The 26,734-nt window shown below is 42.0% G+C and overlaps 1 protein-coding gene across 1 annotated transcript in view; it reads left to right on the top strand.

Annotated features, from left to right (window-relative positions):
- Positions 1-26,734, top strand: part of pdm3 (pou domain motif 3) — a 568,723-nt gene that overhangs the window by 83,076 nt on the left and 458,913 nt on the right. The gene's annotated exons all lie outside the window — the stretch shown is intronic.

The raw sequence follows: 26,734 nt of genomic DNA, 5'->3' as shown, positions 1-26,734 counted from the left end.
ATCATGTAATATTATTACATTATCATTGCATTTCATTTGTATTTAAAACAATTGTGCTGCAAGTTATAATTACATCGCGCATCATACGTTAAAGGAGTGCATTTTAATACATCGATTCAAACATAATTACGCTGTAGCGTGGTTCATGCTAGCATATATTATGTCAATAGTAAGGAACCAAGTTGGCAGCCATTTGCCCAGGCGATTGGCATTGTTGAGCAGGTGCGACTGTATTTTGTAACTGGCAGATTTTTTTTTCGTGCAGGGAAGTAAACTACGATATTCAGTCATTGTGTGGCGCACGCGACCAAATGTGGGGGAGGGTGGGTACGGTTGGGTTGGGGAGATGGGGCACGCTGGGGACGTAAGAGCGAGGTGAGGTGGGAAGGGAAAACGAAATTAATCAGATTTCCAGTATAAATTAACGAATCCCCCTCCACCCTCCCCCGCCCTCCTTCCGCCCTATGTGTGTGCGTGCGCAAGTAAATAGGGTTTAATACGTACAGCAACTTAGGCTGAACATAACATGCATACATAATAGTGGTATTGTCCAGTTCGTAATGAAGGGAGCGACAGAGACGGCGAGACTAGGCTGTAGTGCTGGCCAAGAGAAATGCAGCCACAGCTGCTTGTATTCAGAGCAGCGAGAAGACTTGCCTTGAATTGATCAACTTCGTAGATGGCGACAAATAATTCATCTCTGACTTCTATTGGTCCTCTTTAATGTATATCCACTATTGATTTCTCTGTTTATTAACAGAGCACATTAAAAGCTCAAAAGAGCTGACAATAATTCAGATATTCAGCATGTATGATCCGTTTACGTGAAATGCTTCTTAACCACTCGTCATGATACATCAGAAACCTGCCAACAGTTGAGTGACAAATTTGGCATAGAGGTTCCTCTTCGGCCTTAAGTAACAGCTGAGGATATTTTTGAAGAATTCAAACGCCAAGGGGTGAAAAGAGGGCTTAGAAACACGAAAACTTGGCACTGTTTCGGAGCAATAGGTTGCGACCTGCTACGATAGTTCATTTTTGTGCCGAGTAGTAGCATCAACGGTACGCAGCCTGCTGTAATATTTTATGCCGTTTGGTAGCGTGTAAGGAAGAAGAACATTCCTATAGATAAGGAAATCATGGGCTCCCACCTCTTCGCGGTGTTTCTTTGGACATCCTGAGAACCATGGAAGTTTTCCTTTTCTTGTTTCTTATAAGCAAAAAAACGAAGTTTCTAATGACAAAAGACCCGTGTGGAGAACAGGCAGTTCCATTAGTAAATTAATAAATTAATCGACTTATTGCCCAAAATCCCCTCAAAGCAGTTCTTCCATAATTGACACAGTGCTGTCACTCTTCCGAAGGTTTTCGGAGCAACCTGAATAAGCTACTTTTCGTATTCTTTTCAGCTCGCCCATTTCAGCCTTCGGGGTAACAGATATGTCCTTAATTCACTTTTCTTTCTGCATTCTTTTCAACTAGGTATGAAGGAACAAGTTACACGGTTGATATACCAGAGAAATGTGGAAGAAGTGGAATATATTTCACTCCGTGCATTGCTATAAATTTCTGTACCGGCAGAACAATATTTGGTTGTGCATTGCCATGCCATAACAACCATTGTCCAGATGCCAAGGGCCATGAAAAAAAATGAAATGGCGTATGGCTTTTAGTGCAGGGATGTGTCCGAGGACTTCGGCTCACCAGATGCAGGTCTTTTGATTTGACTCCCATAGGCGACCTGCGTGTTGTGATGAGGAAGAAATGATGATGAAGACGACACATACACACAGTCCCCGTGCTAGGGAATTTAACCAATTATGGTTAAAATTCCAGACCCCGTCGGGAATCCAACCCGGGACCCCTGTGACCAAACGCCAGCACGCTAAGCATTTAGCCATGGAGCCGGACGACAAGGGTCATATAACGATGGAACATATAAACCGTGACTGTCTATATGGGAATAATCATGATGTAATTATTTTTAAAATAGGCCTGCAGATCTGGAATGCCTTCGACGAAGATGTTAGATGTTATTACAGCGTACACATTCATAAATCATAAAGTAAACTGGAGCGCTGAAATGTAACCAGCTAATTCTAAAGGGATTCTCCCTGTCAAAAAAATAATGCAAGTTTTGTTGAGAAGAATTATCATTCAAAAAGTAATATTCAGACTTCATTAATTTTTTCCTCGTGACCAGTAGCGTAAAACAGTTAGTTTGGGCGCCCTTCTTCTATGCTCAATGTTGTTGGACCACATCCCGGTGCCTTTCGTTGATATTCAAGATGCTCAAGTGCGAGGGGCCATTATTTACATTTACTGGAACGTCGACGATTCCATTTTCAGGACAAAATTTCGACACTCCATTGCCTCTTGAAATCTGTCCGGCTCCTTGGCTGAATGGTCATTGCAGTGGTATTCGGTTCAAGAGGCTCTGATTCGATTCTCGATCGAGCCGGCGATTTTAGCGTAAGTCTGATTAATTTCTCTGTTTGTATTCGCCTTAACACATATATTCATTTACGTACAGCACACCATACTATGAACCACCGTAAAAGCTTACAGTAGTGAGTACTTTGTTATACAATGGTTGGCGTCAGAAAGGACACCCGGTCTTAAAACTGGATTAACTCCATAAAAAGTGCTGTCCCCAAGAAAATGGGAAAAGGCAGGAAGAAGAAGAGATCACACTGCCAACCACTACAGATACACGCAATAACGAATACATCCTTCGACATAGAATTGGCGTCAGGAAAGGCGTCTGACCATAAAATTGGGCTTAGTCCATATGTAGTGTCGACACCAAGTAATCTGGATAAATCTAGGAAGATGAAGACGTATGTCTGAAAATCAATGGCAAATGAAGGGATTGTAAACATGTACAATTATTGTGATAAATACTGTGCGGTTTCTGGTAGGAGAACTACAAGTGAACTAGGAGATCTCACGACACAAATCTAACTTACAAACAAGTACTAGGTTACCATTAGCTGAACAAATGTGCTTAATGGTCTTCATTTCTCTCACTGAAACATATTTACCAAACCCACAGCATGGAGTGTGCGGAAACATATTGAAATCACTGTAGGCCCTACATATCGTCGCTGCACCGGCAATACCTCGTATCCCACCTTGCCCTTCCTATTCATTATTCTCCTTAAGACTGGTCACGCCTCCCAGCCACGTATGGATATGCAGTCCATCACAACAATTTTTGTTGTGTTCATTTTCGTATGTCAACGTGTAAAGGAAAATGAACCTTACTGTACCGTACTGTAGGAACGTATGTTTGCATGACGCATTTACGCTCCCCTGCAGTATAATGCATTGAAATGGAAATGAAATGGCGTATGGCTTTTAGTGCTGGGAGTGTCCGAGGACATGTTCGGCTCGCCAGATGCAGATCTTTTGATTTGATGCCCGTAGGCGACCTGCGCGTCGTGATGAGGAAGAAATGATTATGAAGACAACACATACACCCAGCTCCCGTGCCAACGAAATTAACCAATGATGGTTAAAATTCCCGACCCTGCTGGGAATCGAACCCGGGACCCCTGTGACCAAAGGCCAAAACACTAACCATTTAGCCATGGAGCCGGACAGTATGATGCATTAAGGTTAATTTTCGTTTGCCCTACAGGTTAGGAAAACGAACACAACGAACATTGTTTCAATGAACTGCGTATCCATATGTGGCTGGAAGGCGTGAGCAGTCTTAAGGATAATAATGGATAGGAAGAGCATTGTGCAATACGAGGTTTTGCCGGTGCAGCGATACAGACTTCGTCACTAACTTCTGGAATAAATGGAAATAAGTCAAATAACTAATATAAATCGGTTCGCTGTAAGTTCAATGTTTAAAGTCATTCAGCACTCGGGAATGTTGCTGTATGTACCATTATCTTCTGCATCTACAATATATTGGTGTAGTTTCTAATATCACCTCCCTACCGTTGTCCCCCTAGCTGCAGGGCCCGCTCTTTGGATCTTTGCTTGCCACTTCGCTCTGTTCTGGGCTTCAGTCGAATGAAAGCCGCAGATTATCAAATCTGCATTGATGGTGTCCTGCCATCTTTGTTTTGGTCCTCCTCGGGGTCACTGGCCTTCAATTTTAAGATTGTAAAGTATGTTGGAGACAGTTCAGGCATTCTTCTGAAGACAAGGCCGTACCATACTTGGCACCCTTCCCAAATTTTCTCCGGGATGAGGGCGATACTCAACGATCTTCCCTGTGTGTCACTGCGAATATGATCTAATAGCTAGAAGCCCATTATCCAGCAAACTATGCGGATTTCCATGACGTGAAGACGACGTTTGGTGGCTTTACTTGTGGGCCAACACTGGTCCGACTCGTTGGCAGCATACTGGCCTTTAGTTCAAACGGTCCCAGGTTCGATACCCGGTCCGGTCGGAGATTTTAATCATTTCTGATTAATTCTTCTGGCTCGGGGACTGGGTGTTTGTGTTCGTCCCAACACTCTCCTTTCCATATTCGCACAACACACTACACTACCTTTTATATTATTACAAGTTGTTTTACGTCGCACCGACACAGATAGGTCTTATGGCGACGATGGGATAGGAAAGGGCTAGGAGTTTGAAGGAAGCGTCCATGGCCTTAATTTAGGTACAGTCCCAGCATTTGCCTGGTGTGAAAATGGGAAATTATGGAAAACCATCTTCAGGACTGCCGACAGTGGGGTTCGAACCCGCTATCTCCCGAATACTGGACACTGGCCGCACTTAAGCGACTGCAGCTATCGAGCTTGCACTACACTACCAACCACCAGAGAAGCACGCAATAGTGATTACATCCCTCCATATAGAGTTGGCGTCAGGAAGGGCATCCGGCCGTAAAACAGGACCAAATCCTCGTGTGCGACGCAGTTCGCACCCGTGACCCCACAGGTGTGCGAAAAGCGGTAGAAAAAGGAGAAGCTGTAGGCCAACACTGTGTCCCTTACAGTACAGCGCCACTGGACGGATGTCACTTTGGTATATCGTAGATTTCAAACACACAGCCATCTTTCAGTATCATGTTACCGTAATTTCTCTCCATCCTCATTCAGGTTGCGATTATACGCTCTCGCACGTCGCCACCAATACAGCCGTCACTCTCCAGAAAGGAACACAGGTACCCGGAAATGCTGGGTTTTGCCACGTCTAATACTCTCCTCACTTGAATATTAATGTTACTTGTTTACCATCCTTTCAAATGCACTGGACTTTAAGAATCAGCAGCCAGTCAATAGTTTGCACCTCGGGAGTTCCATTACGTGCAAATATAATTATGTTGGCTATTTGCTGCCGTCGGAATTGCAAATACATTAATGCGAGGTAAAGAGAAATCATGGTATCTGTCATTAAATTTATAAGTGATTTTTGCCGGGATGTGTGGCTCAGACAGTTGGCGGTTTCAATCCGGCTCAGTCTGGTGGTATTTGAAGGTGTTCAAGTACGCTAGCCTCATGTCGGTAGATTTGCCAACAAGAAAAATGAATCCTGCGGGACCAAATTCCTGCCCCTCGGTGACTCTGAAATTTGTATAAGTATTTAATGGGACGAAAAGTTATAATTATTATTATTATTATTATTATTATTATTATTATTATTATTATTATTATTATTATTATTATTATTATTATTTACATTGATGTGTTCACGGCCCGTACTTGTACTTGGGCTTATATCGTGCCAAGAAAACAATATTATTGCAGAAGACTTCCTCGTGAACAGTCGAGATTTTCTTCTGAAGACGCGGAACAAAGTTCTCTGCAAAATGTACAGAATTTCAACATGTTTTCTTGACACAGCATAAGCCCAAAATTCCATATCAGGTGTATTATTATTATTAGTATTTTCTTTAACAATTCAGTAATGTTATTTGTTCAGCGTCTCTTCCGATGTTACAGAATTTAAGAGACGCTAAGGTTGTCAGAAATTTCCGTGACAGTTCTTTAACGTGCTGAAAGCCATCGACACGGAGTTGTCATATTTCACCCTCAAATGCTGTCGGCCTTAATCAGGAAGGATCCGCTTTCTTCAAACTAGGGCAACGACTAACCAATCGTATCATGCATACACATCTGACTAAGATTTTGGTAACATATCCAGATCACGAAATGATATACTAGTCGAATATTCTGTTTCGCTCGTAGTTAGAACGTAGCAAGATGTTGTGTGAAATTTCTAAAAATGTCAAAAAACAATGAAAGTATGCCACTCCCTGCACTTCAAAGGGACCGTTCAGGTCTTACGGAGAGGCCGACTGACGTGAATGATTGTCTTGTCTTTTCGTTTCACCCCTGTGAGTGTCTTTAGTTTCATCATTATTCCTTAGAAAGGAAGGGTATGAAATGAAGATAGAATGCACGTGTGACGCAAGGATATGAAAGACATAAGTTTACATTTAATTTCTGGACTGCTTCAAATTTCGATGCCGTACCTGACTTTGGCTTTGGTATGTTAAAGTACTCTTGCAGGACAAGAATTACACACCCCTAGGTGTTTCATAAAATGTATAGCACACAAAGGGACATTTTAACAAGTAACGATATAGGATTTTTTTTACAAGTTGCTTTACGTCGCACCGACACAGATAGGTCTTTTGGCGACGATGGAACAGGAAAGGGCTAGGAGTGGGAATGAAGCGGCCGTGGCTTTAATTAAGGTACACCCCCAGCATTTCCCTGGTGTGAAAATGGGAAACCACGGAAAACCATCTTCAGGGCTGCCGACAGTGGGGCTCGAACACACTATCTCCCGAATACTGCATACTGGCCACACTTAAGCGACTGCAGCTATCGAGCTCGGTGATAAATGAATAATATTGTTACCGAGCGAGTTGGATGCGCTATTCCAGTAATGCAGCGGTGAGCTGGCATTCGGGAGAGGGTGGGTTCGAAACCTACTTTAACTCCACGGTAATAATGGAAAACGGGATCACAGATACTTGCATACAGTAACAGACCGGCAATAGAGCGTAGTTAATAAGGTGCTGAAGACATCCACTGGTACGATAAGGAACGCCTTTTACAGGACGGAATTCTGGCACTCTGACGTCCCGTAAAATAGATAGCAGTTTAAAGGATGTCGAACGAATTGCATTATTATTATTATTATTATTATTATTATTATTATTATTATTATTATTATTATTATTATTATTATTATTATTCTCACAGTGACAGATGTTATAAGATGATGTACCAACTCCCTAATAATATTCCCTCGTAAGGACAACTAAGGAAAAGAACTAAATTCAAATTCCACTCTCTGCCATCCTCTTATATAGTTTTTTTTTTTTTTTTTTTTTTTTGCTATCGGCTTTACGTCGCACCGACACAGATAGGTCTTATGGCGACGATGGGATAGGAAAGGCCTAGGAGTTGGAAGGAAGCGGCCGTGGCTTTAATTAAGGTACAGCCCCAGCATTTCCCTGGTGTGAAAATGGGAAACCACGGAAAACCATCTTCAGGGCTGCCGACAGTGGGATTCGAACCCCCCCCCCCAATCCCTCTTATATAGAAGTGGTGTTCTATGCCTTCTCAGCGTCAACTCTAGATGAATGCCAGAAACATATCTAGTTTGTTGGTCCGACCTCCTAATTCCCAATCCTAGCCTCAGATAGTTATGAACAGACACATTAGTACAACCCATAATCATAGAAAATCCTCTCACTCTCCATGAGCACGGGTCTGTTCATCACAGTGACTTCAGCTCTTATAAAACGAAGCAGTAACAAATAATAATAAACCTAGTAAGTGGTTACGCGTTTTGCGTCACGTAGGTGTGGAGCTGACGTTCGGGGGGTAGTAGGTTCGAGCCACGCTGTCGGCAGCCCTGAAGGTGGTTTACCGTGTTTTCCCATTTTCACCCCAGGTATATACTGGGGCCGTACTTTAATTAAGGCCATGGTCCTTTTCTTCCCATTCCCAGCCTTTTCTATCGCATCGTCACCATGAAATCTGTCTGAGCCGGTTTGACTAAAAACAAATAGTAAATCGAAAAGGAAAAAAATAAGTAGCACGAGTCCCAAGATCGCAGTTAATTTCTTATTCTAATTCTTGTCTAAATACTCCCCCAACTTGTTCATAAGTAGTCATCTGTTAAACAAGATGAATATCAATATATTTCTCTGTTTACTGCCCAACTGCCGTCGTGCTTTCGAACCTAAAAATTATTGTACCTTTCTGGATATCATACGACGACGAAATGATCACATCTTTAACCGTGATTTAACCTGAAGTTTTTTTGTTTAAAAGTAATAATAATATTAAATATAATAATGTTATTTGCTTTACGTCCCACTAACTACTCTTTTACGGTTTTTGAGGACGCCGAGGTGCCGGAATTTGGTCCTACAGGAGTTCTTTTTACGTGCCAGTAAATCTACCGACACGAGGCTGACGTATTTGAGCACCTTCAAATACCACCGGACTGAGCCAGGATCGAACCTGCCAAGTTGGGGTCAGAAGGCCAGCGCCTCAACCGTCTGAGCCACTCAGCCCGGCTGTTTAAAAGTAAAGTTGTCTGTGTATATTTCTATTTTTTCCAGTAAATATACAGGGAGAATCTCTACCTTATGATAAAACGCAAGGAGGTGACTGAGGCGATGATACGGGTGATAGTAAGCCAAGATGTATGGTCCAGTACACTATTACTGCTTGTTAACTGCAGTTCATCTAAGTTGTAAGAGAACGTGCATTGTGTTGCGTTGCCTCTATCGTGCCGACATAAGTCACTTCGAGCAACTGTTACAATGTTGTTTCTCGCCCGGCACAGCGTAGCCTCTGTCACACGAGGCTTACCCACTGACAGTCCGCCTGCAGATTGCAGAACGAAAAGGCCTCGCACACACTCACTAGTCACACTTACACTTAAAATGCGTATGTGATTAGTGTAACTGGGGTCTGATGTTGCTCTAGCGTCATCAAATGCAGGCTTGGATGCTCAACTGTTGTCTTAGCTTTAAATATTTGTAGTATAAAAATGGTAGTGAATTGGACTACACAGTATATCTTGGCTTTGCTATGCTCTTTATCACCTCCTGAGTCACCTCCATGCTGTTTGCCATAGAGGAGAGTCTCACCCCTCATAGTTCATGCAGTTCGAGGTGAGTACTCCTGTATGCAGAAGGACTGGGGGGGGGGCTATAAAAGAGGAATGACTGTGACACTGAAGGGGTGATTGTTGGGAAGGTTTGGGATCTACTCGTGTCTTCGAAGGAAGAAACGCTGCAGATCATATTGTTTGCCGATTCCATAGCGTAGTGAACATTCTTTACACTTAAAAATTAAGTATACGATGCTTGTTGTTTAAGGGGCCTACCATCTAGGTCATCGACCCAAACATTAAGTGCATGTTGTTATTATTATACAATGATACCTGCTTTAAACGGGCCTTGCATTTAACGGAAAATTACCTCAGTCCCTTGACTTGGGCGTAATATATAATGCAAACACTCTGGATTAAGTGGAAGCTGCCGAACACGGAAACGGAAGCAAAAAAGTCCTTAAATGGAAACCTTCCAATCCTACTAGTGGTCCGTTTAGCACTATTTTAACTATCCTATACGTTCCAGACGGTCTGTAATACAAGGAAAGGCACTGCATATGGCGCACTACATTCCTTCTTTCCCTGTCTCTTTGTTTTGATGATTGACTACTGGGTATTTCTTTCCACCGACTGGACGGCCTAGACAATCCACTTTCCGTACTGTACTCTAAACTACAAATAGGTATCAATCTCTGTATTCATCATTCTTCACATGTGCTTCAGTTGTTCCCACAACGGAAAAACTGGGCGAGTTGGCTGTGAGGTTAGGGGCGCGCAGCTGTGAGCTTGCATCCGGGAGATAGTGGGTTCAAACCCCACTGTCGGCACCCCTGAAGATGGTTTTCTGTGGTTTCCCATTTTCACACCAGGCAATTGCTGGGGCTGTACCTTGATTAAGGCCACGACTGTTTTCTTCCCATTCGTAGTCCTTTCCTGTCCCATCGTCGCCGTAAGACCTATCTTTGTCGCCGCGACGTGAAGCAAATTGTAAAAAGAATATAAAAAAATAACCCGAACTTCACTATTACCACACCTACTTCTCTTTCTACTAATGTACGCCCCAGTTCTGTGTTACGCTTGCTGTTTCTTACGATTTCTTTGTAGTGCTGACCGAGGCAATAAAAATACTATATAGGCCTACCCAACACAGTTCATACAGAAGGACGTGAGTTTAATTCCCCGCGAGGGCATTCAGTAATTCAAATATGTTTCTATTTATTTTTTGAAAGTAGCTTGAGAAGTACTTGGTCTTGGCATACACAAGAACAACTACACTTTACAACAGGAATGAGTACCAGGTTACTGGCAGCCAACTTAGGACACGGAAAGTGAAAACCCTTACCTCCTGCTCCTCTATTGACTTTCATGATCTGGTCTGTTATTAATTTACGTTACTTCCGGCTTCCATTCTTCCTGCAGGCTTAGTTATTGCGGAGATACCCAAGAGAAACACATGCAAAGAATAATCACACCGTATCACAGCGGACTGAGTTTGAATCACGTATCTTTGGTCCCATAATAAATCATTCTGCATTATTACTAGGGACGAAATATCTCCACTTATGATGAGTATCACACTACAACTGAATATATTTTCCTTTGATAAAACTTCGTATACTTGTGTACAAGTTTGGCCACTGACGAGCAAATCTTCTTCGACATTCCTTGTTGCTGTATAATCCAACTTCAACAAAGAATATACGAGTAAAAAAAGGAGAATACTACTGTATATCTTACAGGGTCTACTAAGGAGAACGTCAGTTTTCAAGTACGTACATATGAGTGGGATAGTGAAAGTTATAGAGGTCGTATTTGAAAAATTGAAGGAGTGATGGTCTACAAGTGCTGGGCACTGTGCGCTGTGCAATCTGCGTGTGCTCCTCCCAACACCGCTGCCCACTCTCTCTCTCTCTCCCACTTTTCTGTAGTAACACGCTATCTGTTCGTCTGTATGTGTTTCTTGGATAAGACAACTTTACAACATATGATAGCTCCTGCTGTTATTTATTCATGTTTTCCGCTTCCATGCCTGAGTGATCAACTCTTCGGTCTACGTGGCCCCGGTTCGATTCTCAGCCTGGTCGAGAGATTTCAATCTTAAACGGTTAATTGCTTTGACTTGGGGACTGGGTATGTGATGACCCCAACATTTCCGCAACTGATACAGCACACAGAGTGCCATCGTCCACCATAATAATACGCAGTTTCTCATACACAGCAGATGCAGCCCATCTTCTTAGGAGGTCTGCCTTACGAGGCTAGCAATATCCACACGAAATAATAATAATAATAATAATAATAATAATAATAATAATAATAATAATTTCATTTTCATTTCATTATCCGTTTAATTTTCAGGGTTGGTCTTCCCCCGGACTCAGCGAAGGATCCCACCTCTACCACCACAAGGGCAGTGTCTTGGGGCGTGAGACTTTGGGTCGGTGATACAACTGGGAAGGAAGACCAGTATCTCGCCCAGGTGGCCTTCCCTACTTTGTTGAACAGGGGCCTTCTAGGGGGAAGGGTGAGATAATAGGAAGGGATGGGCTAGGAGGAGGAAGGGAAGCGGCTGTGACCTTATGTTCTGTATCATCCCGGCATTTGCTTTCAGGAGAAGTCGAGAAATCATGGGAAACACTTCGAGGATGGCTGAGTTGGGAATCGAACTTACTTCTATTCAGTTGGCCTCCCGAGGATGGACCCCGTTCCAGTCCTCGTACCACTTTCCGAATTTCGTGGCAGAGCTTGTAATCGAACCCTAGCCTCCGTAGATGGCAGGTATCAAAGTAACCACTAAATAATAATAATAATAATAATAATAATAATAATAATAATAATAATAATAATAATAATAATAATAATAATCATCATCATCATCATCATCATCATCATCATAAATTATACACGTTCGTACGATCTTGAAATAGTGCCAATAACGTTGGGAGCATTTTTTTTTATTAGCAGAAAGCTTTAAACTAACTCTCAGATTTGCATTCGTCAGACCCATCCACAGTATTAATTTCGTTCTCTTAAGCATAAGCCAACGGCCGTATCCGTGTTGAAACACTGGATCCCGTGAGATCTCCGAAGTTAAGCAACATTGGGCGTGGTCAAGATTTGGATGGGTTGCCACGTGCTGTTGGTGGGGGGTAAGGGAATGGAGGAGCGGAAAGGAACTGGCCACCGTACCGTACGTAAACTCCGCCTCAGGCATAACTCTGCGGAGGTTCGGACCTGCCTTCGGGCAGAATACACCCTTACCTTACATTTCTTAAACATAAAGGAATACTGTTCCTTTATGTAAGTGAGCCATAATACATGGACAAAATGAAGTTAAGGAAAGTATATCTTGGAGAAGTCATGAAGTTCAGGTAAACACCGCTCTGCACGGAATATGTCCCATTGCCACGTTAAAACTATAAATCCAGGAGTTCTTGTTCAAAACTATCTGTTGCTTCTTCTAGTCATAGGGGAAGTAAACTTCACGTTATCAACCAACACGAAACACAATAACTAGAAAAGAATTCCCCATGTACGCTTCAATGAAGGAACTGTAAATGTAGTGTGCGCTTCCCAGAAGCACGCTGCCACTCGTGTAGTGCGCACAGTTTCAGCAATCCTAATGTTATACAATAAGAAGACTGGAGACTTTCGCAGCACTGGCTATGATGTCATTCGCAGTAGTCGTTGGATCAATCGAACGATGTATATAATTTATCATTTTGCTGCACTTAAGGGAAACTTGCCTGCGATAAATTTCTTTCCAAATCTGAGGTACGAAGTAAAACAGTAAACATAGTTTAAATTATCATTTTACCGGGCGAGTTGGTCGTGCGGTTAGGGGTGCGCAGCTATGAGCTTGTATCCGGAGACAGTGGGTTCGAACCCCACTGTCGACAGCCGTTAAGATAGTTTTCCGTGGTTTCCCATATTCACATCAGGCAAATGCTGGCCTTCTGAGCCCAGCTTGGCAGGTTCGATCCTAGCTCAGTCCGGTGGTATTTGAAGACGCTCAAATACGTCAGCGTCGTGTCACTAGACTTACTGGCACGTAAAGTAACTTCTGGGGGACAAAATTTCGGCGCCTCGTTGTCTCCGAAAGCAATACAAATGTACTTAGTGAGACGTTAAAACAACATTATTATTATTATTATTAAAGACTGAGACGCTGAAGTACTGAAATTTTCCTTTGATAAGGATTAAATGTTTTGACACGAATTTTCATATTTAAATACTCGGTCCAGATTCAGTTCCACAACTTTGAAGACAGGAATTTTTTTTTTTTTTTTTTCAAGTTGCTTTACGTCGCACCGACACAGATAGGTCTTATGGCGACGATGGGACAGGGAAGGGCTAGGAGTGGGAAGGAAGCGGCCGTGGCCTTAATTAAGGTACAGCCCCAGCATTTGCCTGGTGTGAAAATGGGAAACCACGGAAAACCATTTTCAGGGCTGCCGACAGTGGGGTTCGAACCTACTATCTCCCGAATACTGGATACTGGCCGCAATTAAGCGACTGCAGCTATCGAGCTCGGTAAGACAGGAAGTAAGCACATGACTAGCCACGATACACAGCCAACAAATCGATTAAGCGCGAATGGTAAAATGAGATGGTCGGGGATTTGGGATGGCGTACGTTTAATTCCAGGATCAGGTAACTAACCGTGGGCATTATAAGAAATATAGAACTTGATACTAGCAAGCTGTTAACAGTTGTGGTGGTCATTACTGTGACTGAAAAATATAAACATTGGTCAAATGGAAAGGTGACGAGTGTAACTTCTTGTTTCCATCACTACAGAATTCTTTGAGCAGCTTTGTCAACAACCCTCTTGGATGACAACTTCACCTCATGTTCTGCGTGGATGGAATTTTAAAATTTCCCTACCGATGGATTAAAATCATGGTAAGTAAATTGTTAGCATTTATTGTAGTTTCTTAATGAATATGGTTTAACCCCGCATTATTCGTTTAATATCCACCAGAAGGAAGTTTTGGAACTTTACAGATAGCCTTATAGGATGACGATATGACCACACTTTATATTGCAGGTAGTTGAAACATAGCAATGCTCTAGAAGCCTGGATAGTATACGCGATGTTGTAAGTTCCTCCCTGTAACGTGGAGAATTAGTACGATACATTTGTATCATTCTATTCTGTATATCTTGTTCTTTTCCAATTTAAGTTTCTTACATAGCGCCTGTCCTCGATAATGCTCAGTCCGTTCTATTTTTTATTTTCTATTTTAACAACATTTGGTCATCCTCCATGTACAATGAACATTCACAGCAGACATACAAAAATATGAATTGTTAACGCAAAGTACTTATTAAGAAATAAAAACCAAATCGTCCACATTCATCAAGTACATAAAGCCGGGAGGAGAGGGGGGGAACAAACAAAACAGTGGCAACAGTACGATGAGCACAAAGACAAATTCTTATATCCGCGGTTCTCAGAAATTCCATCACAGCATTGAGAATTGAATTGTTTTCACCTCAGTCCGTTCTATTATATTTAGAAATGAACGGCGAGCTAGGTGCAAGTCAGCCTGAACACTGTGACAGTCTGGAGGTGATTGTGGCAGTTGTAGGAAGGAGTCTCTACTGGCAACCGGAAGCAGAGTCCACTCTAGCATCCATGTGTGAGGCTCATTTTGAACTGAATGGGGCGTTAATTGAGTGATAGGTCGGTGATTCATCAAGGCGTCGAATTCATTCCACCCCCACCCATTTCCCCCGCGCACTGCTTTCACTATCTTCCTAGTTTTATTTTTAACATACAAAAATACTCTTTTAAAACTTTTTAACCGTAAAAAATAAAACATCCCCTCTTTTTCTCTCACTCTATTTTGCTCCCTATTACAGACATAAATAAAGAACTACCAAACTAAAAATTGAATTGAAGAGTGAGAGATATTTTAGATTTAAAAGTGGGGGAAGGTGGATAACGCTGAAGTGAAGAGGGGAAGGGGGCAGTTATTGTGGGGTGTAAGGCGAGAGAATTGTGATGGAAAGGCTTGGGATGTGGAGGGGGAGGAGAAGGGGCATCGCAGAGGTTGGGAGGGGGCTGATTCGTTTTTGTTCTCGTAACTGATTTTTCGAGCACATACATACAAAAATAAAAATAATAAAAAAATTCTCCTCTCGGTCAGACAATAGGGCTGGACCAAGGGGCTTTCTGTACTCATTTTCGTCCGCTTGCACTATATTGAAAAAAAAAGCAAAAGGGGTGCATATATGTAGGGTTTGAGCGGGGAAGGGGGAAGAGTAGCGGAGAGCTGAAGGGTGGGGAAGGTTTTGTTAGTTCGATGGGGAGAAAAAATAGGGGTGGTTAAAAGAGAAAACGTTCAGTGTGTAGCGGTGGGGGTGTGAGAGGAAATGGTGCAATCGTTGATTAGGAGAGAACAAGAGAGAGAGAGAAAGAGAGAGTGTTGGAGAGCGAGGGGAACTGCTAGAGTAATGAGTCAGGATTATAATTATGATAATGAATTTTGAACCAAGCACGTACAGTTGACGTGTTGGAAACACAGTAAGGGTAGGGGAAGAGTGGGGAGGTTAGGAGGGTGGCTACTGGCCGAGATGAGCTGAATATAAAGTACAGTCGCTGTAAAATACCCCCCTCCTTCCTCCCTGTAACACCCTAGTGGTCATACGAATCGATAATAACTTTATCTGTGTTAGCCGAGTGTAGAGGGTGAGAGAGAGAGTGTGGGTGGGAGAAGGAGAGAGAGCAAGGGACAGATAGAGACAGACATACTTAGTCGTGTGTATATGTATGAATGTCTGCTTGCACACCTTGGTCGGTCGGTTTTGGGGTGTTTGAGTGATGTCAGTGACAGGTGAATGAAAGGGTTATAAAATTTATATATTTTCATGGCATATGAACCTGGTCTCGGTGAGAGACTAGACACTACAACCTCTTGAGGCACTTGAGCTGCCTTCTTTAATTCTGTCTTCCTATAAGAAGTTACAATTCGTGACACTATACAGCATAAAAACAAGCTTTCTAAACCACGTATTTCATTAAGGTAGGGTGTCATTCCGACTTACAGTGTTGCCAAAAGTTTAGGGACAACCATATATTTCAGACTTGAACAGAGTGTCCCTATACTTTTATACTTATGATTTATTTTAAGTACAACTGATATAAAGTACTCTAATATCATGCTTGGTTGAAAATTTGAAGACTGTAACTCAAATAGTTCATGAGTTATGATTTTTTGTCTTTTATGGCCACCCTAAATTGACCTTGATTTTGAAGAAAAAATACAATTAAAAAGCCATCCAACAATGCATGCTGATTGTTACGTGGTTTCTAGGCAATAACAACACCTTAAAATGACCCCTGTTAGAAGGTGTTAAAGGAGGGAAGGAGCCTTGCATTGAACTCTGCAAACTGATCAAATTAATGACGAAGCTGATTGATTTTATATCACGATATTTAGTTAAATAAAATTACAGAGGAGAGATCAGTCAATTCACATGAACTTGTGTTTTGGAATTATTCTCTGATTATTACTTGAAATGGTCAGAGAAGTGAAGACTAGTCAGTCAAATATTCCAAATAAACGTAGCACAAAAATCGAGCAACAAAGTAACACAGTCTGTCGGGTAGTTTCTTGTCTCAAACATACACAAGTGTGATGTTTACAAGGTCTCGAATGCCGACGAGGAAGAAAACAACAAGAACAACTATAATAAACGTTCACATCTCAAGTGGCTGCGTCGAGATTTTGCAGTAAGAGTAAAGTTACACTTATCGGTCAACATCGGCCTCGGACGTTACATTTCTTGGCAGGCAGTATTGGATTTCTCCTTATAATGCAGGATGAAGCGTGTTTCAAGCCGGTTGTTTGTCTTAATTCATGACCAAGGCCGGGAATCGAGCCGATAAACTGAGCAACTGAGTATACATTTCACCAGTACTCCGAACGGTCATTCTCTTATGAACGTCATGTAGTTCGATCAGAACTGGCAATGGGGCATTGGAACCATACATTTATGCATTAATTCACAACCTAAGCATGTGCATGTAAGAGTTAGCTACCTGAAGTAAAACAAAATATCCGTTAGAGCCAAACTAACGAGTTGTCTACACTTGCTGACATCAGTGGTGCAGTCGGTTAGTCGTTGTTCTGCTGTTCTCAAGTCGCCGATCCTGACCCAGAGCAGTTTCGTTTGATGATATTTGAATGTTACATCTTAGTGTAATAGGCATCCAGTACGGACGTTAAGAAAACTCCGGTGGGCAAAAACTTCGACAGCATGGATTCCTTTAAAATCTATTAGCAATTAGACGTAGGTTGAACAATTATTATTATTATTATTATTATTATTATTATTATTATTATTATTATTATTATTATTACGAGGGTTGGGGCAAAAGTCATGGCAACTATTTTTTTTCTTGAATATATCAGTCCGGTTGGAAAATGTGACATATACGGACGAAAGGACAATGTGTTAACTACATGTGTGGACAATGAATGGGACTGAAATATCGTAACACAATAATTTATTACGGTAGTATACAGGGCAATAGGCCATCCCGGTGCAAAAGAATAACAACACTGTACACATAAAGTTGACATCACAAACCTGGGCCTAAAGGCCATAAAAGTAGTCCTTTGCTACTGGCTTTACACTCTACCAACGATGTGGGATGCGTTGAATACCATCTGCCTCAGCATTTGCCGCACCATATGTGAATCGGGTCACCTGCTGGCGCACAGCATTAGCAATGTCCTCTCGTGTTCCAAAACGCCTACCACGTAGTGGTTCCTTAATTTTTCGAATGAGATCAAAGTCACAGGGAGAAATGTCGGGAGAGTACGGTGGGTGCTCCAATTCTTCCCATTCCCAACGTCGCAGTAGCTGCCCTACACACTCTGCTTTATGTGGTTTTGCATTGTCGTTCAGGATTATTGCACTGTCCACAAGATCTGGACGTTTCTCCCGAACGCCACGTCGTCCCTGTCGCACAAGTCCCTGTAGTACTGTGCGGCCACTGTTCTGCCATGTGGAACAAAGTGGAAACAATGACACCCCTGACGTCATACGCTGCGACCAACATCAATTTGACTGGGGAAGGATTCTGACGGACCTTCTGATTCCTTGGTGATCCAGCATATCGCCACTCTGCGGACTGATGTTTCAGTTCTGGTTCGTATACCCCGGCCCAAAATTCATCGATGGCGATTATTCGTGACAAGAATAGATCGCCGTCCTGTTGCCAGCGTGAAAGGTGGTCGGAGCATATTGCATAGCGCATCCACCTTTGAACTTCCGTCAGTGCATGCGGTACCCACCGCGATGCGATTTTGCCCAGTTGCAGCGCATTACGCAATATCCTGTGGACGGTGGGTTTCTCGATGGCACTTGCCATCTCTAACTCCAGTAGCGTCCATCATCTGTCTTCATCCAGGAGCTGCTCGACGACGGCATAGCGCATTATTCCCAAGGGCTTCCACTAAGTCACTGTGACATTCCATCGCGTTTCTCCATCGGAGAACGGCTATTTTGATGTATGCGCGCTGCTCAACACGGATTACTTCCGTCTCGCACGGCACTCACCAACTGACTGATTTCACAGCCCTCGCTGCGCTACTACCAGCTATCACAGTGCCAACTGTTGTTCTGCATACACACTATGCCTGCAGAACTTCCACTACGTTTGTGATCCGTTCACATGTCTGCAGGAAAAAACATAGTTGCCATGACTTTTGCCCCAGTTCTCGTATTATTATTATTATTATTATTATTATTATTATTATTATTATTATTATTATTATTATTATTATTATTATTATTATTATTATTATTATTAAATTGATCCAGCGGCATGAAGGAGATGATGCGTGAGACGAGCTGCATTTTTTTCAAGTTGCATTACCTCACACCGACACACACGGGTCTTATACTGACGTGGGTGTTGGAAAGGACTAGGTTTGGGGAGGAATCGACCTTGGTACAGCCCCAGCATTAGCCACGGAAAACCATCTTCACGGCTCCCGACAAAGTTCGAACCCAATATTTCTCGAACGCAAGCTCGCAGCTACTTGACTCAAACCGTGCAGCCACTCGCTCGGTGAGCTCTTTATTCCCAGAATATTGGTTTTGATTTAGATTATTATTATTATTATTATTATTATTATTATTATTATTATTATTATTATTATTATTATTATTATTATTATTGCTGTTGTTGTAGCCCGGCTCCTTGTTTGAATTGTCAGCGGCGAGGTGTGAGTCTAAGCAGAACTGTTGAACTTGCAACTGTCGGTGTCTCGTCAACGTTAGTTTTAACCTTATTAGGATACACTGCATTCTTTTAACATTATCCCCAAAAATTCACGATACTTCTCCTCTTTTTACTTGTTAAAGTAACCCTGAGGGTATACTGCACTTTGTATTATTATGTGGTGGCTTTAAAATTTGTTTCATTTTTATCATCAGAAAATAAGCTGTTCTTGCATTTAAATCCTATGCACATTGAAAGGTCTCTCCTTAGGTAGTCCCTGCTTTGGATGCATATGTGTAGTCCCACTACTTTTCACAATTAATGGCTAAAGCTAAGAACAGCAAATATCAAGTCATCAGCATTCCACCCGTTGATGAGAGGGGTCAGGAGAGTGTTCTGTAAGGGAATAGATACGCCGCAATCTCCTAAAATATTGTCACAACTATGCTGTTTTGTGAGCGGAAAAATACAGTAAATCAGATGCACCATTTAGATACCCCTCATTGCAAATGCGTTAGTACAACCGATGTTTACACCACAAGATAGTTTACTTTATGTAGAAACAGCATCTCTACTGTAGCTCTGGATAACCGAGCACTAGGAAAAGATTTCTTGATCTGATGACTCGAAGATCTTGAAACAAATATACAGATCAAAGACGCTGAATATGTTGAAAATAACTTAAAATCGTCGACCCATCCTAACTGACGACAAGTGTGATACCTGTTGGACTCAGTTAAATGGTTTGAAGAATATTTTTCTGGCACGCGTCTAGTTTTGCATCAAAGCGCCATGTGCAGTAGGGCAGAAATATCAATATTTGGAAGATGCATCCCTTTACGGTGACAGAAGAATTATTCCTTCCTGGAGAAAAATTCACTGGTATGCAAACATTGGAACACTATACAATGACAAAGGGAACCTTTTGAGGTATTAGGCAGTGTGCGTGTGTGCAGTGTTTCACCATCAGCGTGCCATTGGGAACGTCAGTTGGACTGGCACGCCCTTCCAAGGCACTGTCTAGCAGTTTCAAACCGTCACTTTGTCATTATACAATCATTTTAAGAACATAAACATGACTTTTCTTGCCCCATTAAGATGAGGAGCTGTTCTCCATTAACCTTCACCTATGTCTAAGCCAGGGCCTCTCAGGGTGCATGCGCGTGGTGCATGCACTGTGCACGGTGCAAAAGACGACTTGGCTTGGTTGACCAGAGTGCAGACCCCCCACTCCTCGATTTGGAGCAATAGCGCTTACTCTCTCTTTCCTCACGCCTGTCTCGCTCGCTCCGCCTGTCTCCCTCTGCCCCACTTGCGCCGTAGCGCTCCAAATCCGGGCTGACTTGAGCCGAGTATAGGCGAGTTGAGCCGAGCTTAGTCGAGTAGCCCAGAGACGAAGCGTTGATCCGAGCCATGCTGAGCGGCAGCGGTGCACAGTGCACGGAGCTCTTGCGCCTCTATCTGCACGCGTGAGATTTTGGGCGTTTGAGAGGCCCTGGTCTAAGCCATGAGATTTGTGCGGCGCTCTTATATACTGTAGTGGTGATCGTTGATTTTACAAACAAAACAATTGGATATTACTTCCGTACAAGTATGTTTTATCTTGATGAATTGATACTTGACAAATTCATGTTGTTCTGAAGGCTAGAGTCAATATGTTACTTGGTCAGTTTTACCTAATAATGTGACATCTTTGTGCGTTATACGAGAAGGGATCAGACTGTCACCAGGTTATGGGGAACAATGTGTAATCATCGAAAATTACTATTTAGTCTTGTTACTTTTACTGTAGACCAATAATTGACCATATGAATCGGCTTACAAACAGTAGTGGACTGTCATTGTACAAGCATAATAGAATAATTACACTAGGGAAACTGAGCATTTAAGAAAAGGTCACAGCGAAATGACACTGATACACGGAGTGATACCCAGTATAGAAACGGAATTCACGTTCGTCTCATTATGAAAATTTGCGTCTCCAACATTGGTAATGTTCCATTCAGTGCCCTGATTTCTGGACAAAACCATACATCTCAACTTCCACTGGAGAAAGCAAGACAAAATCACATGTACGTCAAATGTGTTCCACTCTTGACTGGTTTCCTATTCACTATCAGTAGTCCTAGTCTCCAACTAGAAGACAAAAGCACAGAAATCCATGAGTAAAGCATTTGGTGATTTCATTGGAATGTCGCTGGAGGAGATAGGAAATGCTGTGTTTCATTTTTAGTTCCATTTCCTACAAAAATCGGGAAAAGGAAACAGAAGTGTGGCTTTAGAACTCATGAAGCCATACATGGCTTGCTGGTGTGTTGTATAGATCAGGAATTTTATATCAGTAAATTAGGACCAGGATATCATTTCGTTATAGGCATAGATGATATTATCATGTTTAGCTCGTCGATGTATTTTAACATATCATTGTATTTGAAGCCTTCCTTGGTTTTAAATTAATTTCAAAATGTTTTATTGTTGTCATGTATGAAAACTACTACAGCCCGTAAGAGGACAAAATAGCCCCCAACCCTCCCCCCGTAAATGACTGATTTTGATGTATACTTCATCAGAATTCCACATATTTCCTGTTTAACCACCCTTTTTTTACTGATGTTGCCTTTTCGTTTAACAATGTGACGACGCCGGGCTGAGTGGCTCAGACGGTTAAGGCGCTGGCCTTCTAACTCCAACTTGGCAGGTTCGATCCTGGCTCAGTCCGGTGGTATTTGAAGGTGCTCAAATACGACAGCCCCGTGTCGGTAGATTTACTGGCACGTAAAAGAACTCCTGCGGGACTAAATTCCGGCACCTCGGCGTCTCCGAAGACCGTAAAAGTAGTTAGTGGGACGTAAAGCAAATAGCATTATTATTAACAATGTGACGAGGATGAAGCTTATGAAGGTGATTTTCTGGGTTCACATTCCGACGAATAATCGTGTTAATAGGCTTCACACATACATATAATGGCCCTTTGTATCATTGTATTGGAATTAGACAGCAGGAGGTTTTCTTTCCTTATTATTGCTGGAGTATAGTTCCTAGCTGGCCATGCATAGGCCTGCTTCTTCTCGTTTGGAATTTGGGCTTTCTCAGCTTACTATTAGCACGTAAGTTATCCGCTTCCTGGGAAGAGTGAAATCTAGCTGCTTTCATGACAGCACTGTAATTGCATTTTGTCGTCATTTTTCTCTAATTCAGACGCCCCAGGTTCGTTTCTCGGCTCGTCCATGACTCTTAATATTGATTTGATGGTTCATTTAGCCTCGTGAGTTCAACTGAGGAGCTCGCAATGGGCTGGCTGGTCATGAAACCAAGAAATAACTGAGGAAACAAGACACAGAGCCACATGACACTCAAGTACCTGCAGGTCATGTGGCTGGGCAGTAGTTGTCCTGGCACGCCAAGACCATTAGTGGAATGTACGTACCTTTGATTTGTTTTTTGTTTTCTTTTCTGTTGTTTCTGCAATTTACGCTAGTATACACTTTCCAAAACTTTTCGACCATTTGCGAACTTATAGAAGTCAGAAACAGGAAACACAATATGGTCACTATTTGTGTCATGAAGATGAAGTCACATTGTCAGATCGATTTCAGGTACCAGAAACAATCCTCCATATAAATTGTTTCTAATACCTATGTTAAGATAGGATATTCACGCATTATTCATCATGTTCAGTACACTAGAATTTGCCGTTTCTTACACAAGATATGGTCATTTTCCTTATGATTAGAGCACTGCCCTGACTTACAGAATGTGTTCTTTCCTATTCATTATCACAACGGAAGATATGTGGTCATTCTTCTCAAAATTAGGATACTGCCCTGACTTACTGGAAGTGCTATTTTGTATTCACAACACAATCTATGTGGTCATTTCCTCAGACTTACGGCACTGCCGTACCTTAACAGGACGAGCTCTTTATTTCTCATAAGAAAATAGGCCTTCATATGTTCATTTTAATCAAAATTTGGGCATTTCCCTGACTTATATGATGTACTCTTTCGTATTCACTATAAGCACACAAAACGTACGCTGATTTCTCTCAAGTTTAGAGCACAGCCCTGATTTTCAAAATGTACTACTTCGTGTTAACAAAGCAAGATGTACTGTAAGCTCATTGTTATTAACTCAAACGTTTACAGGAACTCTCGTTACATTCTGGCTTTAATTTCAGTGGAGTAAACCTAAAGACTTAACCGGGACTTCAAGAGTGTCTTGCATACCACACCATTCAAATATCTTGTAGTATTAAGACAAGTTGTAAAACTGTAGGTAAACAACACAAGAGGCAGAAATATGTTTTTAGGAATCAAGAAACAGCACATTAAGACAAAAAATGACTACTTCGTTTCAGTGATTAATGTCAAATCTCTATGGAATCCACATTATGATGAATATATTATTTATTCTATGAAGCTATGAGATTTGAAAAATTTGTTTTGTTCACCAGAATTAAAAAAATATATATATGTAAGACGATTGCAAGAGAATTCAGTCATGTGTACACTAAAGGGGCTCCAGGACACTGCCCTTGAGGCGGTAGAGGTGGGATCCCTCGCTGAGACCGAGGAAAAAACCGACCCTGGAGGGTAAACAGGTAAAGAAGAAGAAGAAGAAGAAGAAGTAGTACACTAAGTAGACTAAAGGTTAAAGTATACAATTGCAACACCAGACATCCCCGGCCCATGTGATAAAGTGTGGTCGAGATGGATCGGGAAGTGTGTAAAAGACTGTATCACAAGGAACATAATTATACAGGAATTTCTGCCCTATCCCAACATTTTCACTTAAGCCAAATGGGACATTGGCCCGTTATCAATCCAAAATTTGCACAACTAATGTAAACAAATATGGCAGGTAGATAGGATATTCAGTGAAGGAAGAAATTACGAAAAACTCTTGCTGCTGATTGTTTAAACACTGAAATCTTCCAATGTTCAATTTTAACGTAGCAAAAAATGTTGGAATAGTGTAGAAATCCCTACATTAATTATGTTCGTTTTGACTCAAATATTCACATCCTGAAGAGTTTGCTCGGTTGAATCCGATCAGCCTGTACATCGAAGTGTTACTGAAACGCCAATATCTTGCAATATAAAAGGATATCACATGTTGAATTGTATTTTTCCGTATTATTTGTCATCCTCTCGTAAGGAGAATATATTAGTTGAGAGAAAAACAATAGATTCTGCAGATTTATTCACAATTTCTTGAGTCCCAGCTGCTAGTGGTGCTAGCTGTCACAGAAGGTCCAATCAAACCCAGAATTAGGCCCGCTGTAGGCGTAGCTGTAATTAATTATATGTCTGGCGCGAGTAATGACTGTTGATGATGAATCCGGGGTCGCGGGGTGTAGAGGGGCGGTGTCAATCAGTCGAGGTGCGCCCCAACATATGTCGACAAAACCCGCGCCGTTATTGGGTAGCAGCCCCAGCTGCCGTTCGTGTTTATTGCATTCGCCGTGCTATGATTACCAACTAGTGGGCAACATTGCCAACACTGATTTATTTTTGTAATTCCTATTTCATTTGTTTCCCTCATGACCCCCTACGACGACGGTACACCAGTTTCTGTAACTGTATCTTATACTTTCAGATCAAGAATGTCAATAAGACGCTAATGCAGAAAAATAGTTTACCGTAGTATCCTCTGCAGTAACCTTGCTACAATTAAATTATTCGGTATCACTCTTTTACTAATCAAGGACGTAAATACAGCAGTTAAACTGCTATGACTCAGGTAATACAAACAAACCAGAAGAAGATAGTCATATTAATCCTCATTGACCAATTAATTTTAATAAAATTAAACAGTTAATCCGCAAATCAGAACTCAGTAATTTTATTTCAAATTTTGCGTACATGTTTCGCCCTCTGTTAAGGGTTAACTCAGTGCAATTCATTAGATCAACATTATATTCAAACTATTAATCAACAATATAAATTATCGAGCCATACGAACTCCAGGATGCTATCATTTCAAATGAAAATACACAATACATTGTTTAAATGTCAATTCTTTTCATTAAATTTTTCGTCCTTTCTTTTTCTTTCTGAAAGTTTCTAGTATTGACTGCATAGTTTCCAAGTCGCCTTAAGTCGCACCGACACAGATAGGTCTTATGGCGACAATGGGATAGGAAATGGCTAGGAAAACCATCTTTATGGCTGCTGACAGTTGGATTCGAGCCCACTATCTCCCGAATACTGGATACTGCCCGCACTTAAGCGCCTGCAGCTGTCGAACTCCATAGTTTCTGAGATTGAGCCGTGTCGTATGCAGATAACATGGCATCGCAGAACTACCAAGAAAAGGCGCACGGCTGTGAGCTTTCATCCGAGAGATAGTGGGTTCGAATCCCACTGTCGGCAGCCCTGAAGATGGCTTTCCGTGGTTTCCGATTTTCACACCAGTCAAATGCTGGGGCTGTACCCTAATTAAGGCCACGGCCGCTTCCTTCCAACTCCTAGGCCCTTCCTATCCCATCATCGCCATAAGACCTATCTGTGTCGGTGCGACGTAAAGCCACTATCAAAAAAAACATTATAGTTGCTGAAGAAAATGAGTGCATGGAATTGTATTTTTTTTTTTTTGCTAGTGATTTCACGTCACACTAACATATCGAAAGTTTTCGGGTTACGCAAGGATGGGAAAGGGCTAGGTTTTTTTTTTTTTTTGCTAGGGGCTTTACGTCGCACCGACACAGATAGGTCTTATGGCGACGATGGGATAGGAAAGGCCCAGGAGTTGGAAGGAAGCGGCCGTGGCCTTAATTAAGGTACAGCCCCAGCATTTGCCTGGTGTGAAAATGGGAAACCACGGAAAACCATCTTCAGGGCTGCCGATAGTGGGATTCGAACCTACTATCTCCCGGATGCAAGCTCACAGCCGCGCGCCTCTACACGCACGGCCAACTCGCCCGGTAGGGCTAGGTTTAGGATGGTAGCGGCCGTGGGCTTAATTAAGGTACAGCTCTAGCAATTGCCATGTGTGAAATAGTAAGCCACAGAAAAGCAACTTCAGGGCTACCGACGGTGGGATTCGAACCCTCCATCTCCCGAATGCAAGGTCAGAGCTAAGCGACCCTAACCGCACGGCGAACTGGCTCCGTCGTGGTCTTGTGTATGTTCCTCGCATTTAATATTTTATAAGACATAAGTTTATTTATTTTGTAAATATAATCTCTCCTCCCTTCCCCCCCCCCCCAAGTAGATACAAATTGTGGATACCCGCTACTATAATTATATCTGTACGTTCAATTGTTTCCGAGAAAAAGTGTATCTGTGAGAAGCTTACACAATGCCATGCGCTCATTAATTTCTCGAGGGACTGTACATTATTGTGGACATACTGTATGTGATTTACAAAGGTAATGGTGATTGTTTTATGAGATGTCTATAGCCAAGAATTTGGGTAATATGCACAAGG

Source organism: Anabrus simplex, chromosome 2, assembly GCF_040414725.1.
Source record: "Anabrus simplex isolate iqAnaSimp1 chromosome 2, ASM4041472v1, whole genome shotgun sequence".
Classification (NCBI taxonomy): domain Eukaryota; kingdom Metazoa; phylum Arthropoda; class Insecta; order Orthoptera; family Tettigoniidae; genus Anabrus; species Anabrus simplex.
Note: the sequence above shows the minus strand (reverse complement) of the source record. Positions and strands in the feature narration are given on the sequence as shown.